Genomic DNA, 16,964 nt, shown 5'->3' on the forward strand with positions numbered 1-16,964 from the left:
TTCAAATTTACAGCCACACAAAACCGCAAATTCATCGAATAAATTCCTACCCCAAGCCTGTTTGCAAATGTGTAATTGAATATTTAACTCACTTTTCGGTCGCCACAAATCAATCCCGTTTGACTTTTATTGGAAAGATTTATAACTTTCGCTGGCCGGGCAAAACCAAATTTACCAGTGTAAGAGTTCGACCGAACCGAACAAACCACACCACTCGCCCGTGATGGATGATGATTCCTGAGAGCTGGCTGAAGAGCGCCAGTGAATCCAGTAATGTCCTTACAGGCAGGCAGAACAAAAAAAAAATCCCTCATTTTGAATCCCTAGTCCCCCGGAAAACAAAAAAAGAAAAAACTAACGCTCTCGAAAGCGTGGAAAGTTCGTGGAACAAGTGCTCAAAAAGTCCATTACCATACCACCAAGTTTCGGGAGGAAAAGTCCAACCATGAACGAGCGAGGGCATCCATTTCCATTTGGCTCCGGATTTTTTCCGCTTCTGCAAAGTGGTCAAATGCTGATGGAGAACACCAGATGCAGGAAGAAAAAATGCCATAGATTTTACGAGTGTGGAAATGGAGCAATTGCGTGTTTTCTCGATTCCGAGGAAATCCCTTGCCAATACAGAGGAATCATCTACTTAGAGCGTATTTCGATTCTGTCCTACTTCAACTTCTGTAATCTTCATTTCTTCTGATTCTGATGCTGTTTTATGGTGACTTACATTTCCAAAAGCTTCAATAGATGCTTTGATATTTAAATAGTTTACATTTTTGCCGGATAATAATGAAACTAAATTCATGCTTAAAAACATAAAGTAAACAAACATCACGGTACATTCGAGGTTCCCTCAAATGTAATTTTAATATTTACACGCTGCAAACGCCGGTGCTGAATTGCAATCTCGATAAATCCAATTTTGGTTCGGTGTAAGAGACGAGGGTTAACCACTTTCGAGGGAAAAGTACCCACCTTCTCATGTTCTGCATTCGATTGGGCAAAAGGGTTTTGTGGAATCGGGTAAACAGTTCCGTTGGATCGGTGCATATTTACTGATAAATGTTGTGCTAGCAGCAGCGCAACGTTTTTCGGAAACTTCAATTAGGAATGTCATCGATTCTGTTCATTCTTAATTTCGGTTAAAACCTTGCACGATGTTATCGAGCTATGATGTATGTAAGAGCAAGTTCACTGGTGTTGGGAAAAAGTGGTAGAAATTTTGACATTTTGAAAATTTTACCATGCAAAAATGTTTTCAAGATCTTGGGGCGTTGTATTGTTTTGCAACACTGTTTCCATTTCAGCCATATGTGATAGAAATATTGCTATTTTTGCATCACAGCATGCGAAAATACAACACGTGTTGTAAAAAACTAGAAGGCCACAGATCTTGAAAATGTTTTGGCATGGCAAAATTTTCAAAATGTGCCGTAAGTGTCAAAATTTCTACCATTTTTTCCCAACCCCAGTGAACTTGCTCTAAGTATGTATGTTTGTAGGTATGCATGTATGTATGTATGAAACCCCATCAGTGGTTGATAGCTCTTTCGACCTGAGTCGGTACGGAAAGTCGAAAAATAAAACACTTTTTTCGCACCATCAATACTGCTCAATAAGCCCGATATTCGATCAAATCCGATAAAACGCATGGCCTTCCTAAGAAAACAGAAGGATCTGAGGGACAATTCACTAGCCAGGATATTTCATTTTTCCTAAGTAACAGCAATGGCGAATCCACGCTGGTAGGATTATTTTGATGGTACCTTTAAAACACCTTTTTTCAAACCACTTTACTTTTTGGCCAACTGTTGGCGGACTTTCCCAAGGAAACAGCGATATTACTGGGGGAAAATTCACTACCATGATGGCCCATTTTTCAGACTCCAATTGCTCATCCACGCTGGGGAAATATTTTGTTTCACAATCAGAATAAACTGCATATGTTGTTCACATACATTTAAAAGAAACACAACCGGAAAAAAACTCTTAATCTAACGTTTAAAACTTCATTTAGTTAAAAATTTTCACGGAGCTCGAATGAAATGCGTGCGATGTCAAAAAAAATCAAAGCCTACTCACCACACAAGCTTACTCAACAGCTCGACTCTCTGTCTAAAAAAGTTGATGACATGGCTCAGAAGCAATATCCTCCGATCACAGCTCCCTCGTTCCCCCCTTTGAAAGGGACACCACGAACGTATCCGTCTCCGAACATTAAACGTCGCCGTGGCAATGATGGACATTCGCTTGTTGGTTCCACTATGACCGGGACTAAGTCTGTCGATCTTAGCGATCTGTCAGTCTCGTTCATTGTACCTCCTCCCGCAACACCAAAGTTCTGGTTGTACCTAGCTGGTCTCCAGCCGCAGATTGCGGACGATGATGTTAACAAAATAATATCCCGCTGCTTGAATCCTTCTACACCGGTTGAAATGAAACGACTGCTACCGAAAGGAGTTGATGGGTCCACTCGTAAATATGTGTCCTTCAAAATTGGATTGGATCCTATGTACAAAGATGCTGCATTGAACCCCATGACGTGGCCTACTGGGTTACTCTTTCGGGAATTCGTTGATCAGCCAAAAAACTACAACCGACAGCCTTTGACTCCTGCCCCAACGGTTCAACGTTTTCAACCTATGGAAGCTACTACCCCGACCGTATTTGGCCCTGGTCGATCCACAACCGCTCCACCGCACCTGATGTAGGCTCTGCCAGCATCTCTGAGAATGATGGGATCCACTCGGCTCCCATTTTAGCCAACGACGAAGACGAGATCTTAAACCTCAGCAGATTGTTTTGCGACGATTCTCCAGATATTGGAGGAAAAGCCAGCGATGCTTGGGTTTCATCACTAGGACGCAACGAACTTGGCACTTGGGAGGCCTCAAAGCCCTTCGACTCAGTCGCGCAGTTTCCAGCCAGCGTCTTTAGCCGTCCTAGCCCTGAGTTCGATAGTGGCAATGAGGTCCTCCAGCCTACTTTTCCAGGCAAGTACTCATATTCTTCTGGAACACTTTCCCTGTGTGATGAAATCTCAACCAATCCCAGATTCTACAATGGCCGGCAACACTCTTGGGTTTCTACATGGGCTTCAACACCAGGACGCATCGATTTGAGCTCTTTGGAGACCCCGGAGCCCTTCGACTCAGTCGCGCTGTTTCCAGCCAGCGTCATCAGTCGTCCTGGCCCTGAGTTCGTTGAAGGCGAGGGGGTTCTCCAGATCATTTTTCCAGGCAAGTACCCCATTACGACCAAACCATCCTGCTTGCGTTCCCAGTTTCCGCTTTACCACAGATCCATCTCGCAAAATCATCCGTACGACGCTCCTGCTACTATCTCTACCGGGTTTCCAGCTCCGGGGCGCAACGAATCAGGAATTACGGAGACCCCTGAGCCCTTCGACTCAGTCGCGCTGTTTCCTGCCTGCGTCATCAGTCGTCCCGGCCCTGAGTTCGTCTGTGGCGAAGGGGTTCTCCAGCCTGCACTTTCAGGCAAGTATGCTGTCATTGACCGTTCTTCTCCGCGTGATAGATTCTGTTTTTCCAGTAATCGTCGTTCCCGTCTTGCACCCGAATCGTCTGACTCCATCAGTTGCTTCTATCAGAATGTCGGTGGTGTAAATTCGTGTGTTGTCGACTACCTACTTGCTACATCGTGCTCCAGCTATGACATCATCGCCTTCACTGAAACATGGCTGAACGACCGCACGCTTTCCAGTCAGATTATCAGTCCGGACTATGCAGTCTTCCGATGCGACCGTAGTCCATTAAACAGCAAAAAGTCAATCGGAGGTGGAGTGTTACTTGCTGTGAAATCTGAACTCCCATCTATGCTAATCGAAGACAACTCCTGGGAAGATTTGGAACTTTTATGGACCCGCATCGACCTCGGCGATCGGAAACTTTACTTGTGCGTAGTGTACGTGCCTCCCGATTCTCGCGCTGCCTCACCAAAGTTAGCTCTATGTGCTCCCCTGAAGATGACATACTCGTTATCGGTGATTTCAACTTGCCCGGTTTGAAATGGTGTACTTCGCGTAGTGGCTTTCTGTTTCCGGATCCCATACGTTCTTCGTTTTCGGCATCCTCCAACATCTTTTTAGATAGTTTTAGTACAGCGACTCTGCGTCAAATCAACAATATCGAAAACGAAAACGGTCGTTTTCTCGAAATGTAAAAGCTTACCTTTTCTTGGAACGATTAACTCGTGATTACCTACTTTTTGAAACTTCAAGTTCCAGCTAAATTGAGCTTGAACTTAAACAGCCTATTTTGGAACGCGAAAGGTGTTGTACATAGATTAAAGGTTAGAACTGATATGAGAGATTGATACGATTGAGAGGCCGATAGTGAGGCAGTTTTGAACGGAAGTTTGTGAATGCTAAGAAAGCACACTTACAAATTCGAAACCTCTGCTCAGCTACCATCGTAATTTTTCAAAACAAGTCACCAAACTTTCACAAAACCCCCTTTTGAAATGTCATCCGTTTGACAATGTATCGAAAAAGGCCTGATCTCACAGTTGTAAACTGTGAGATCAGAAAACTTCGACTTTATCTACACTGACATGATGAATCAGCCTTAGTAAAATGAACAGCACACTGAAGTTTTTCCCAGCTTTTGAATAACAAAAAGATGCATTTTTTTCCAAATTTCATGTCCCATTGATTTTTAAAAAAGGGCGAGTAAGCCATGACTTTTGGGTGACCCACGTGTTTTTATTTTCGTCCATCATAAATTGTATATGAGTTAAATTTAAAAAGGAAATTTTAGAACAAAACAGTGGAAATTTATTGATTAAGTGATCGGCGGAAGTTTCCGGAGTGGTTTGATTCAGAATGCTGAAACCTGGTTGGGGAAGTGCATACCTGCTGGGAGACAGACTGTGTCTTTGGGTCATTTGATACACGAGCGAAGCGATCATTTGATATGTTTTTCGGTCCTTGATTTACAAATGAATGAACCGTTGAACATTTTTGGAACAAACAATTTCAAGGATGTAATTCCCTGGAATTGGGGAAGGATCCAATGTTTTCGACCGGGTGAAGAGGAAGAAAATTTCGGCTAGTGATAGGAATCGAAGATATAGTGAATCGAAATACGGAAGGCTGGTTCTCCTGGAAATATGTCAGGCTGGGTGTATTGCTTGAAATATGCGGGAGTTTTTTTTATTTATTCAATGTGGAGTTATCTTTTAAAATGGGAAATAAAATGGTTAGAGCAAGTTCACTTGTGTTGGAAAAAAGTGTTAGAAATTTTGACACTTGTCTTGTAGCTCATTTTTAGAACTTTACCTTGCAAAAACATTTTCAAGATCTGTGACCTTCGAGCTTTCTCACAACACGTGGTCTTTATTCGCATGCTTTGATCCAAAAATAGCTCGATTTCTATCACACACGGCTAAAATAGAAAACGTGGTGTAAAATAATTCAATGCCCAGAGATTTTTGTCATTTTTGTCAGTTTAGTCATTTTTGTCATTTTTGTCATTTTTTGTAATTTTTGTCATTTTTGTCATTTTTGTCATTTTTGTCATTTTTGTCATTTTTGTCATTTTTGTCATTTTTGTCATTTTTGTCATTTTTGTCATTTTTGTCATTTTTGTCATGTTAAACATTTTTGTCATTTTTTTTTTTATTTTTGTCATTTTTGTCATATTTGTCATTTTTGTCATTTTTGTCATTTTTGACATTTTTGTCATTTTTGTCATTTTTGTCATTTTTGTCATTCTTGTCAATTTTGCATTTTTGTCATTTTTGTCATATTTGTCATATTTGTCATTTTTGTCATTTTTTTCGTTTTTTTCATTTTTTTTTCTTTTTAGTCATTTTTGTCATTTTTGTCATTTCTGCCATTTTTGTCATTTCTGTCATTTTTGTCATTTTTTTCATTTTTGTCTTTTTGTTATTTTTGTCATTTGTGTTATTTTTGTCATTTTTGTCATTTTTGTCATTCTTGTCATTTTTGTTATTTTTGTCATTTTTGTCATTTTTGTCATTTTTGTCATTTTTGTCATTTTTGTCATTTTTGTCATTTTTGTCATTTTTGTCATTTTTGTCATTTTTGTCATTTTTGTCATTTTTGTCATTTTTGTCATTTTTGTCATTTTTGTCATTTTTGTCATTTTTGTCATTTTTGTCATTTTTGTCATTTTTGTCATTTTTGTCATTTTTGTCATTTTTGTCATTTTTGTCATTTTTGTCATTTTTGTCATTTTTGTCATTTTTGTCATTTTTGTCATTTTTGTCATTTTTGTCATTTTTGTCATTTTTGTCATTTTTGTCATTTTTGTCATTTTTGTCATTTTTGTCATTTTTGTCATTTTTGTCATTTTTGTCATTTTTGTCATTTTTGTCATTTTTGTCATTTTTATCATTTTTGTCATTTTTGTCATTTTTGTCATTTTTGTCATTTTTGTCATTTTTGTCATTTTTGTCATTTTTGTCATTTTTGTCATTTTTGTCATTTTTGTCATTTTTGTCATTTTTGTCATTTTTGTCATTTTTGTCATTTTTGTCATTTTTGTCATTTTTGTCATTTTTGTCATTTTTGTCATTTTTGTCATTTTTGTCATTTTTGTCATTTTTGTCATTTTTGTCATTCTAAGTATTAAATTGAATATTTTCAGATGGTTAGCAATTTGGTCTGATTAGTATCTTGAAAATTGTATCCAAAGATTTTTTTTATATATTTTATGTATCAAAGTGTCCCGAGATGAAGCTTTGAAATGATAAGTATTGATGCATATTTGTCAGGTCATTTTTCTTCAATCTTTTTTCTCAAAATGAGTAAATACATGTTTACTTTTGTGCTGTGCATGTAGATTTATTCTGCTTTAAAGGTGATTGATGTATAAGTTTTTTGCTAAAAAAAACCCTATATTAAAGATAATCTGCTATCATTTTGTTCTAACAAGAATATTTTGTGACTTAATAAATTCGAAAATTTTCTATTTATAGATGTTTTACTTGCAAGTTACTTCAATATTGATGTTTCAAATTGCTGATTTTTGACTTAACATAAAATACAGTAAAGAGACTTCATCGCTAAACAACGAACCCTCCTTTTCCTTCAGTGCTCATTCAATGTAAAAAAATGATGAAAAATATCTAACAGTAAGATGGTTAACCCAAAAATTGTCTTAAACAAAACTCATCAACAGTGTAAATCCGGTGTAGCACAATTCTAGCACCTTCCAGCAGGTCATCAGGGACATATCGTATATTCCCCCACAGGTAAACCGAACCCTCTTCTGGGCCTGTGTCAACACAATCAGCAGAACCTTCTTGCGGCTCTGGTACTCAGCTTTATTCGATTCATTCTTCAATTGATAGGGCCAATCGCAGTTGTAAATGAGTTCACCTACTTCACTGACCTGAAATATAATTTGAGGAAATTGATAATTATTCTAAACAAAAAAAAAAGTTTAATACCTTTGACTCGAGCAAATCGCAAAAATGTCCAAACAGCATCAAACAAAGGGCAGACTGGGTTCCGGTTAGAAAAGTATAGCCAGGTTTGCTGTATTCCACGTGCAGCTGCACAACGTACATAAAACCAGCGAAGGTTATCATGAAAAAATACACCTGCAAAGTGAGAAGGAGATGAATTTTCAATCTCTCTCGGAGCAGAAGAACCTTCGACAGAAGGGCCTGATGACGTTGAATGCAGCGGTTCAAATCCTTAGCGTCCCATCGATTCAAGGCTTCCCGGAAATCTTCCTGCAGCACTTCAAATTCCACCGTCAGTACGGACAGGATCGTGAAAGTGATCACCTGAGTAATATTACTCATCGTTCCAAACCAGACAATTTCGATCGGAAACAATGCAATCCCGAGCCAGCTGATGATCGGATTGCTGAAGGCATGAGCTATGGGACAAGTGCTGATGAGAGTGATGGCCCAAAAGGTGGCTTGACTTAAGTTTTGAGTCCAATAACAAACAGAGAATACAATGATCTTCCATCTTTGCTTGCTTCTCAGCGGATGATCAACTTCCTCTCGCTGGAGTTCGTTCAAAAAAGTTATAATTCCCTCAAAATCTTTTCGGTAGAATATCAACACGATCCACTGGGATATGCACGAACATATGGCTCCACTGACGAACCACATCCCGAAGTAGGAATCGATTGGCAACGTCGAGTAATCGACCCACATGGGACAAGCAACGGTCAATGTGGAGTAGACGAGCCCCACGCTCATCATAACCGATTTGAACCATATAATCGGATCGCGGAAATCCCATTGGATGAATCCGATCAGGCGATCCAAATTTTTCACAACGACAAAAGGATCGATACAATCCTCCAGGTTGCGACGTACCCAGTCCAATATTTGCATTTCAATGATGCTTCACGGAAAGCCACCAGTAGTTATTTAAAGTCAGAAACCCCACTTGACAGGTTTTTGAAGCCCTCCTTATTCGTTCATTAACTCATACAACACCCTTTGCTTAAGGCATGAGTACACATACTCCCGCACATGGGCAAAGTTTTTAATTACTTTTTAAATTAGGTCAATCTTGGGAAACGAATTATTTTCCCATAAAGTAACTGCGCTTCCGTTTTTGGTCCGGTTCCGATGAAAGATGGATGGATGTACTGAGGAACCCGACTAGCTGGCTGGGAGTCTAGCTCTGCCTGCAGCTGACAGATGGTAGAGTTTTTAAAGTTGAAACTCACTTCGCCCCACAGATGGGGGATGAGAAAAATTACTTTTCGACAGGTCAAAATCCGTTCACGAATTGAGAAGGTTAAGTTCAATACAGGGTCAGTTAGAATTTTAAGTCAATAACGATTAAAGTTTAATGAGTGTTTAATGTATTTTCCTTCGCAGTAGGTCCATTGTCTGTGGTCATGCGTTTAAAACGTATACGTTTAATCGTCCAGCAAAGTTTCAAGCCAAGTTTAATTAAATGGTTGTTTTGAAAATCTTTCTAGTATTCAAACGAGTGAAATTGAAACCTGTAAATTAGTTTGCTTTCTTAGAACAAAACTAAATTTAGACGGAATGAAAATTGGAAAGTTGGAACAAAAGCTGTTAAATTTTGGGGAAATCTGATACTTGAATTGAAATCTTTCATTTCCAAATCTTCTCAATCCTCTACAGTTTTGCAATAAAAGTGCACAAATTAATTCAAAGAATTTTTAACCATTTTCCAAAGTTAATTGGAATACGAGGGCTGCTAGAAAAAATAATTATTTCATCTTTGGAACCAGCGCCCCCAAACTAGTCCAAATTTCAGCTGCGATTAAGTCAGATACATTGATCATAATTAACTCCAAGTAATGAAAAGTCAAAATTGAAATCCTCGAGAACAAAAAATCAATAAACATCGCAACCGATAATCTAAGCAGGCCGCGCAAATTTGTACACCGATTATGAAATAGAACGACACGAACCAAGCACAACTTGGTGAGAGGAAGACGCCTGGCTTCATCACAAAAAATTCTTTGCCATCTCTAAACAAAAATAAATGGTAATTAAAGATAGGAAAATGACATCTTGGAATCATCCTCAACAAAGATGTTGCATTTTTTCACTCAGCGGCATAAACGAAAAGTCGTTTATTTGTTTGCGAGGTTTACCTACTTGTATCACTTCCATATACATCACCCCATCAAAACACAAAAACCCGATTAGCCGACCAGAATTATGATCTTTCTCTTCTTAATTCAATTCATGAAAAAATCATATGGAACAATCCATTGCTACATTATTTTTTTCTTTTGCTTGCACCAAATTATCGTGATCGTCATTAGCAACAGTGCGGACTTGAGCAAAACGCGGCCATTTTGAGATATTTCTACACTTTTTCTCGAGTATTTCAATAAATTTTGCTGTGAGGGTTCAACAACTTTGTTCTCTATACATTTTCACACACACATTATTCCGAAAATAGGTTTAAAACACTTTTTCACTATTTAAGACGTTCGATTTGTCTCAGAAAACGCATTACATCAAGAGGCAAAATCGAGAGCGACAGAAAATGCGACCATTCACGAGCACGGCTTGCTTATTTTTTCAGTTACACATTTTGCAATAGGCGATAGAAGCGAAAAGTTATCCTTTCTCAACTTAGGAAAATCCCGTAAAATCTGTCAATAGTTGAGTGACGTTTTAGCTGCATCCTACTTACGCTAGTGGAAAACCATCAACCAAATTCGGCATCGCTTCCATCGCCTATTGATCTCATATTGGTAAAAACTAACTCTTTTATGAAGTTGATAATGTCATGTGTCCTGAGAATTCGTGCTGATGTCCTTGATCGAATGAATTTGTGTTTGAACCAATCCCAAATAGATAAAGCAATATAAAACTTATATAATCGGATATTATTTGACGAAATGACATCCCTATATTTCAAACTCAGTGATTCAGTCGGAGCGGCCGAAAATTTTGACATTTCCAGTGAAGAATGTTATTCTAAAAAATGTTAACCCATTTTTTCAAGCTCAATAACTTTTTTAAATTAACTCTAATCGAATGGCGGTCTTGAGATGAAATATTAATCATAGTTTAAGCTTTAAGCTACAGATAATCCAAAGAAATCGATCGACGGGGACCAATGATATGAATGAAAAATTGGTCTTTCATTTTCCTTTCGAACAAAACGTCTCAAAATCCCATACAAACTTCAGGCCCGTTGAACGATCCCTTCCCGGGGTCCAATCTGGCCCAAATTTGGCATGGGACCTTGTACTAGGCCTAGGATCAATTTCAGTCTGCTGCACATAACTTTTTCAAAAGTCGGATCATTTGGGTCACTCTAGTGTGCTCCCCTTCTCCTTATTAATATGGGAAACATAAAACTCGATAAATTTTTCACGCTGCAGGTTCAAACTGATCATTGGCATAACAAAAGGTCACTTACATAAAATTTTGTGATATTTTGTTCGGGAAAGCATGAAAAACCTATACTTTATCAATCACTTTTGTACCAGCTGATTCCATTTGGATATGGTTTTTCTTAAAGCTTATATTATGACATGCATTTCATCCGCATAAGTCATAGTAAACCACAAGTCAGCAGGAAAAATTTGACAACTCTATCAGTCAAACTCAAACTGAAGTGGCGCAAACAGTGAAGTTATTCAGCTTACAAGCGTCAGCTTTCAATGTGGTTTTTTTTCAACCGGAAGGCTGATTTAACCCTAATCCGTCGTAGAAATTTTTACCCGTTACAGTCCCTGGAGTGTCAATTTGACACTCCTGACTAAAACCAATATATATATATCTCTTGTTACTCTACCGATTTTTGCAAAATTGTACGTAATGTAACTCAAATATGCTTTTCAGACAATATTCACCTAAAACTCTTCAGTTTTCCGTTATTCAAAGTCTGAGAGAAAAATCCTAAAAAAAACATACTTCGGAAAAAGACTGTAAATCAGCTAAATGCTCAAGAAAAAGTTCACTTAAAGTCCAAGAAAGCTGAAGATTCTGAAGTTAGAAGCTAAAGCTTAGTTCTTTTAGAAATGGGACAGTTACGAATGCCTGTATCTCAAAAACCATTCTTTTGAACCAAATACTTTCTATGAAGAAAATGAAGGTAATGTTATGATATTTCATGAAAAAATTTGAAAAAAAATATTTACCGTTTTTTGTTAAAGAAATTTCTACTTTATTCTTGGTATCTCCCATTGGCCGGCGCACACTTTTTTCAGTCATGGTATTGATCAGTTTCTCCAACTTATACTTCGTAAAATCTATATTTTAGGTGGCTTCACCCTCCTTCTTCAATTTCTGATAATTTTTGGTCCAATACTTCTCTGGAAACTGGAAACTGGAAGCATTTAAGTGGATACAGTTGTTTCGAAATGAACAAATTTGATTATTTTTGACCACATTTTTGAACGTTTTTTTTTCGGTACCGGTTTTACAGCTTAAGAGCTTTGGAACTATCAAAAAATGGTTGTTTGAGGTTGGATTTCTATGAGTCATCACTAGGCAACACTTTCAGCTTATCGGAGAAAATTGTTTTGGATATTTCAGCGGTCTACCCTTAGTTTTTCGTTTATTGAAAATTAAAAATGCTGGTATGAGACTTGACTTCCCTGATGATCCTTAACCGTTGTTGCCGATCATTTTCTTCACTACAATGCTTGATTTGAACTTTGTGGACATTATTGACAGTGTTTGCATACTTATCCACCACAAAAACTCAGTAATTCTTTGAATAATCAACGGTTTTGTCAGCTATCAATTTGATAATGACGAACTTTAAAGGAAACTGTGCAAAATTATTTTTTTCTTTTTCTCTTACATCGTACATATCTCAAAAACGCGTAAATTTTAAATTTTGAAAAAAATAGGTCGAATAGTACTTTTTACAGGCAACAAAATGCTGTCAAAATTTTTAATATCCAATAACTAGTTAACGAGCTATTAGCAAATGAAAGTGTCCCATTTCTAAAAGAACTAAGCTTTATACGTTGGAAATAAGGATACATTTTTTGAAATTTGTTAAGATCATGAACACAAAAAAAATGTAAAAATTGGTGTAAAACCATACTTTTCAGTCAATGAACTGTCAAAATTATTTAAATCACACCAGATAAATTTTGAAAAGAGTATTAAAAAGTTGACGCAATTCGTAACATTTTTGCATTCTTAGATTGTCAAAATACGAAACACAGATTTTTTGATGAATTTTCAAAGGTACCTGTTTTTTAACCTTTTGTCAACTTGCAATTTCTCAAATTTTGCTTTCAAAAATGTTTGAAATTGCGTTACGTAATATTGGAACGGCCCCTCAAGGTTAAATCAGTCTCTCCGTCTTATTCACCGGAGTAACAAACATGCATAGTAGCAGCCTTAACAATCTGTGCTTTCTAGGCTTTCCGTCTTATTTACCGGAGCCGGAACCATTCCCAAACAATCTGAACATCAGCCTTTCAAATCAGTGCTCATCTTATCAACTAGGCCATTATTGTGGTGAATTGACGATAGATGAGAATCTCAGTTCAAAATTCTCCTAATCTCGTCTGTCACTCACAAGATTACACCAAGGTGTGTATACATTGGAGGTGTTATCGTATTCCAAATTTCCGATGCGGCCATTTTGACCAAAATGTTAACCAACTGCGGAACTCATGAAGTTTGTTGACCAATAAACTACTGAACAGCTGAGCAAATATTCTTATTTTTGTAAACAAACTGTTTGAGCGCTCCGCGCACTTCTCGCCTACTTACTATGAAAGTTGGAGAACCTGGTGTTTCTACAAAACTTGGATAACACCGAGGACTGACTGACGTGTGTTTTTGTTTACGCTTTGTAGCTTCTCTTCCAGTGTTGCCACATATTTGCCACATATTTGTTTTATTTTTCTTCATAATTTTTATTTTTTAATTTGTACATTCTACATCTTATCACCAAACACATTTGGATAGAATCTCCAACAATCAACAAAAAGCTGTCAAAATATATTAATCCAATTACTTAAGAAGCAGCTGCAACCAAAACAAAGTCTTTTATTTATAATTTATCTAAGCTTTAGTGTGCGTCTAATCCTGTTTACAAGAAAAAAAAACGAAGAGTTCGTACTTAATATAATTTTTTTTTAATAGTTTGTATAGCTGTGATGAAAAATCATTCCATTTCCATTCCATTTCGTCATATTTACAACATTCAACGCCTCAACGAGTAATTTCATACTCTTAAGTAACCAATACGTTTACACTGAAACCTCTTGAAAAAAAACTGGTGTGTAACCTAGCACACTTCATGACATACACTTCATAAATACTTGATTTTCCAATATCTTATTATAACATCAAAAGGTAAGTCAAACCAAGTTGAATTTTCAATTTTTTTTACCGCTGAGTGCCAAGCAATTATTCATTCAATACAGCTAGCAGCACTGTAAAAATCGAGTAGGACAGCTTCAGCACCGCAACGCTGGTTTCTAAGCACATCGGATAGATGCCTCCACAGCTGATGGCCACCGGTTTTTGGGAACGAACCAGCACTATTATTAGGTCCTGCTTCGTTAGGTTTTGACCTCGTACGAGCTCCTGTCGTTGTTTGGGATTACTGTTCTTTAATCCGTAGAACCACTGCGAGTTGTAGATTTGAGCTCCGATCTCGAGAACCTTGAAAGAATGTTAGAATTTGATGAATCATAGCAATCGAAATATTCCCGAAAAAATCTTTCGATTGCTTTGATTCAGTAGAATTATTCAACCAAGTAGGTTCACAACTCATATTAGAGTTAGAATTTGTTTTTTTTTTAATCATTGTTGAGAAATAAATTTTACCTTTGTTTCCAAACGTTCACACAGCCACCCCAACAGAACTAAAGTGAAACCAGCTGTCATAATGTCCAACAAAGCATAGTAGTGAATTTCGTTGAGCTCTCTAATCTGCATTGCCAAAAGGAAGCTCGAGTAGGTCAAGAGAAACAGATAAATCTGAAGGGTGAGAAGAAGGTACGTCTTTATGTTATCTCGGAACAGAATTGTTATGTTGAGTAGGTCCTGATGTCTTTTTACGCATTCCCTAAATTTGGGAGCATCCCATGCCTCGAGAACAGCGCGTATTTCGTCTCCTAATATACCGAACTCGACCGTTAGCACCGGAATTGTCGTAAACACCATAAGCTGGGTGATGTTACTCATGTGGGACAGAAGTATAATCTCCAGAGGGTATAGTCCATAGGCCACATCTTTAACCATTCGGTTATGCGATGCCATAGCGATGGGACAGGTTTCGTGAACCATAAACGCCCAGAAGATGGATTGTCCAATGTTTTGCAGCCAGAAAAATATCGAAATGATCGCAATCGATGTCAGGTACCGTTTCCTTACCGGATTTGTGGATCCTTGGCGACGCAGATCGTTTAAAAAATTAATAACCTTCGCAAGATCCGAACGTTCCCAGAACAGGCACAGCCACTGAACGACACACGAAGATCCAGCTCCCAAGATGAAAGAGGCCTCCAGCTTGAAATTGGCACCAGCATCTTTCGGATCGATCAGCGGCAAACAGACTAACATAATCGTGTAATATATTGATGCGAACGTAATAACGGCCAATTTTATACGGGATGAATGCGACGCAAAGTTCCAATGTATGAACCCTAGATAGCGATCCACGAGCCGATGGAAGACGAATGGATTTTTCAAACGGTCCATAGTTTTATGCTTGTGGAAAAGCTCCGAAAGGAAAATGACAGCCATTTTCACGCCAGCCGAGCAAGTTACTGAATGAAATGAATTTGTGAGCAACGAGACAAGTTTTAAACGCAGAGCAGAGCTATCGATCCGTTTTAAAAATAAAAAGTTTTAAACTTTTAATTATGCTTGATTGCAGTTAGGAAAACAACGGTTGGGGTGACACCTTCACTTGATTCTTCTGTGCATGATGCACCCTACATAAATCGTTGAATTTTTCATGTTTATTCAGTATTTTGAAGGAAGGAAAAACAGAAGACAGTGAACGTTTGAACCTTTTTAGTATATTTTATACGATGATCAATTTGAAAGAATCAAAACTTTTTATTCATTAAGTACCGCTAAGAGCACTGTAAAAATTGAGTAGGACAGCTTGAGTACCGCAACGCTAGTTTCCAAGCACATCGGATAGATGCCGCCACAGTTGATGGCCACCGGTTTCTGGGAACGAGCCATGACAATCAACAAATCTAGCTTCGTCAGCCGATATTGAGTCTTCCGAATAGGTTTACTGCCAAGTTGGTTGAACCATTGCGAGTCGTAGATTTGAACTCCTATTTCTTGTACCTAAAATTTCGTTGCAATTATTTTATGAACTCCAAGTGTATTGATTACAATTGATTATACCTTCGTTTCCAAAAGATCACAAAGCCATCCCAAGAGCACCAGAGTAGAAACAGCCGTTACAATATCCATCAACGCGTAATAATGAATTTCGTTCAGCTCTCTTATCTGCATTGCCAAAATGAAGCTGGAGTATGTTATGAGGAACAAATAGATCTGAAGAGTAAGGAGGAGATAAGTCTTGATTTTATCTCTAAACAGTATAGCTACATTGAGAAGGTTCTGATGCATTTTTATACAATCTTTGAATTTAGAAATATCCCATGCTTCGAGCGCATCACTTATTCCATCTCCTAGAATACTGAATTCCACTGTCATGATTGGGATTGTTGTGTAAACCATCAACTGAGTGATGTTACTCATGTGGGAAAGCAAAATAATCTCCAGAGGGTATAACCCGTGGGCCAAATCTCTTATCAACCAATAACGCTTCGATGCCAAAGCGATCGGACAAGTGTCGTAAACCACAAACGCCCAAAATATGGAGTGTCCTATATTCTGTAGCCAAAAAACTATCGAAATCAGAGCAATCGATCCGTGATATCGCCTCCTCATCGGATGAGCCGGCCCTTCAACACGCAATTCATTTAAAAAATCGATGACCCTTCTAAGATCCGCCCTTTCCCAGAACAAACACAGCCACTGAACTCCACACGAAGATCCAGCGCCCAAGATGAAGGAAACCTTGAGGTTGTAATCGGCCGCGGAATTCTCCGGATCAATGATCGGTACGCAAATCAACATTAGCGCAAAATAGACCCATACGAAGATCACCATCGCCAGCTTGACGCGGGATGAGTAAGAGCTGAAGTTCCAATACAAAAATCCAAGATAACGATCCACGATTCGGTGGAAAATGTAAGGATTGGTCAGATTAGTTAACATTGTTCTTGCTTCAAGAAGGTTAAGTACAAGTAACGAGTATCTTCTACCAGGACTTAACTGGAAATGTAATCGTTTGAGCTCACGGTCAAGTTTTAAACTCTTGAAATCTGAACGACTTTGAAGTATTCCGGAATTTTTAATTGTTTTTAATAGTTTCCGAATGAGAAACAACAGCTGGAACACTTACTAATAAAATTGAAGAATGTGGAGTTATATTTTTAGAATCATATTTCCCATGTTTGTGTTTGAAGCCAATTAAACCTATTTAAAACTCTTTCTAAACA

The 16,964-nt window shown here is 37.9% G+C and overlaps 1 protein-coding gene across 1 annotated transcript in view; it reads left to right on the forward strand.

The window, feature by feature from the left end:
• LOC129738348 (uncharacterized) overlaps window positions 1-16,964 on the forward strand; it is a 77,627-nt gene that overhangs the window by 19,507 nt on the left and 41,156 nt on the right. The window lies entirely within an intron of this gene.

Source organism: Uranotaenia lowii, chromosome 1, assembly GCF_029784155.1.
Source record: "Uranotaenia lowii strain MFRU-FL chromosome 1, ASM2978415v1, whole genome shotgun sequence".
Lineage (NCBI taxonomy): Eukaryota > Metazoa > Arthropoda > Insecta > Diptera > Culicidae > Uranotaenia > Uranotaenia lowii.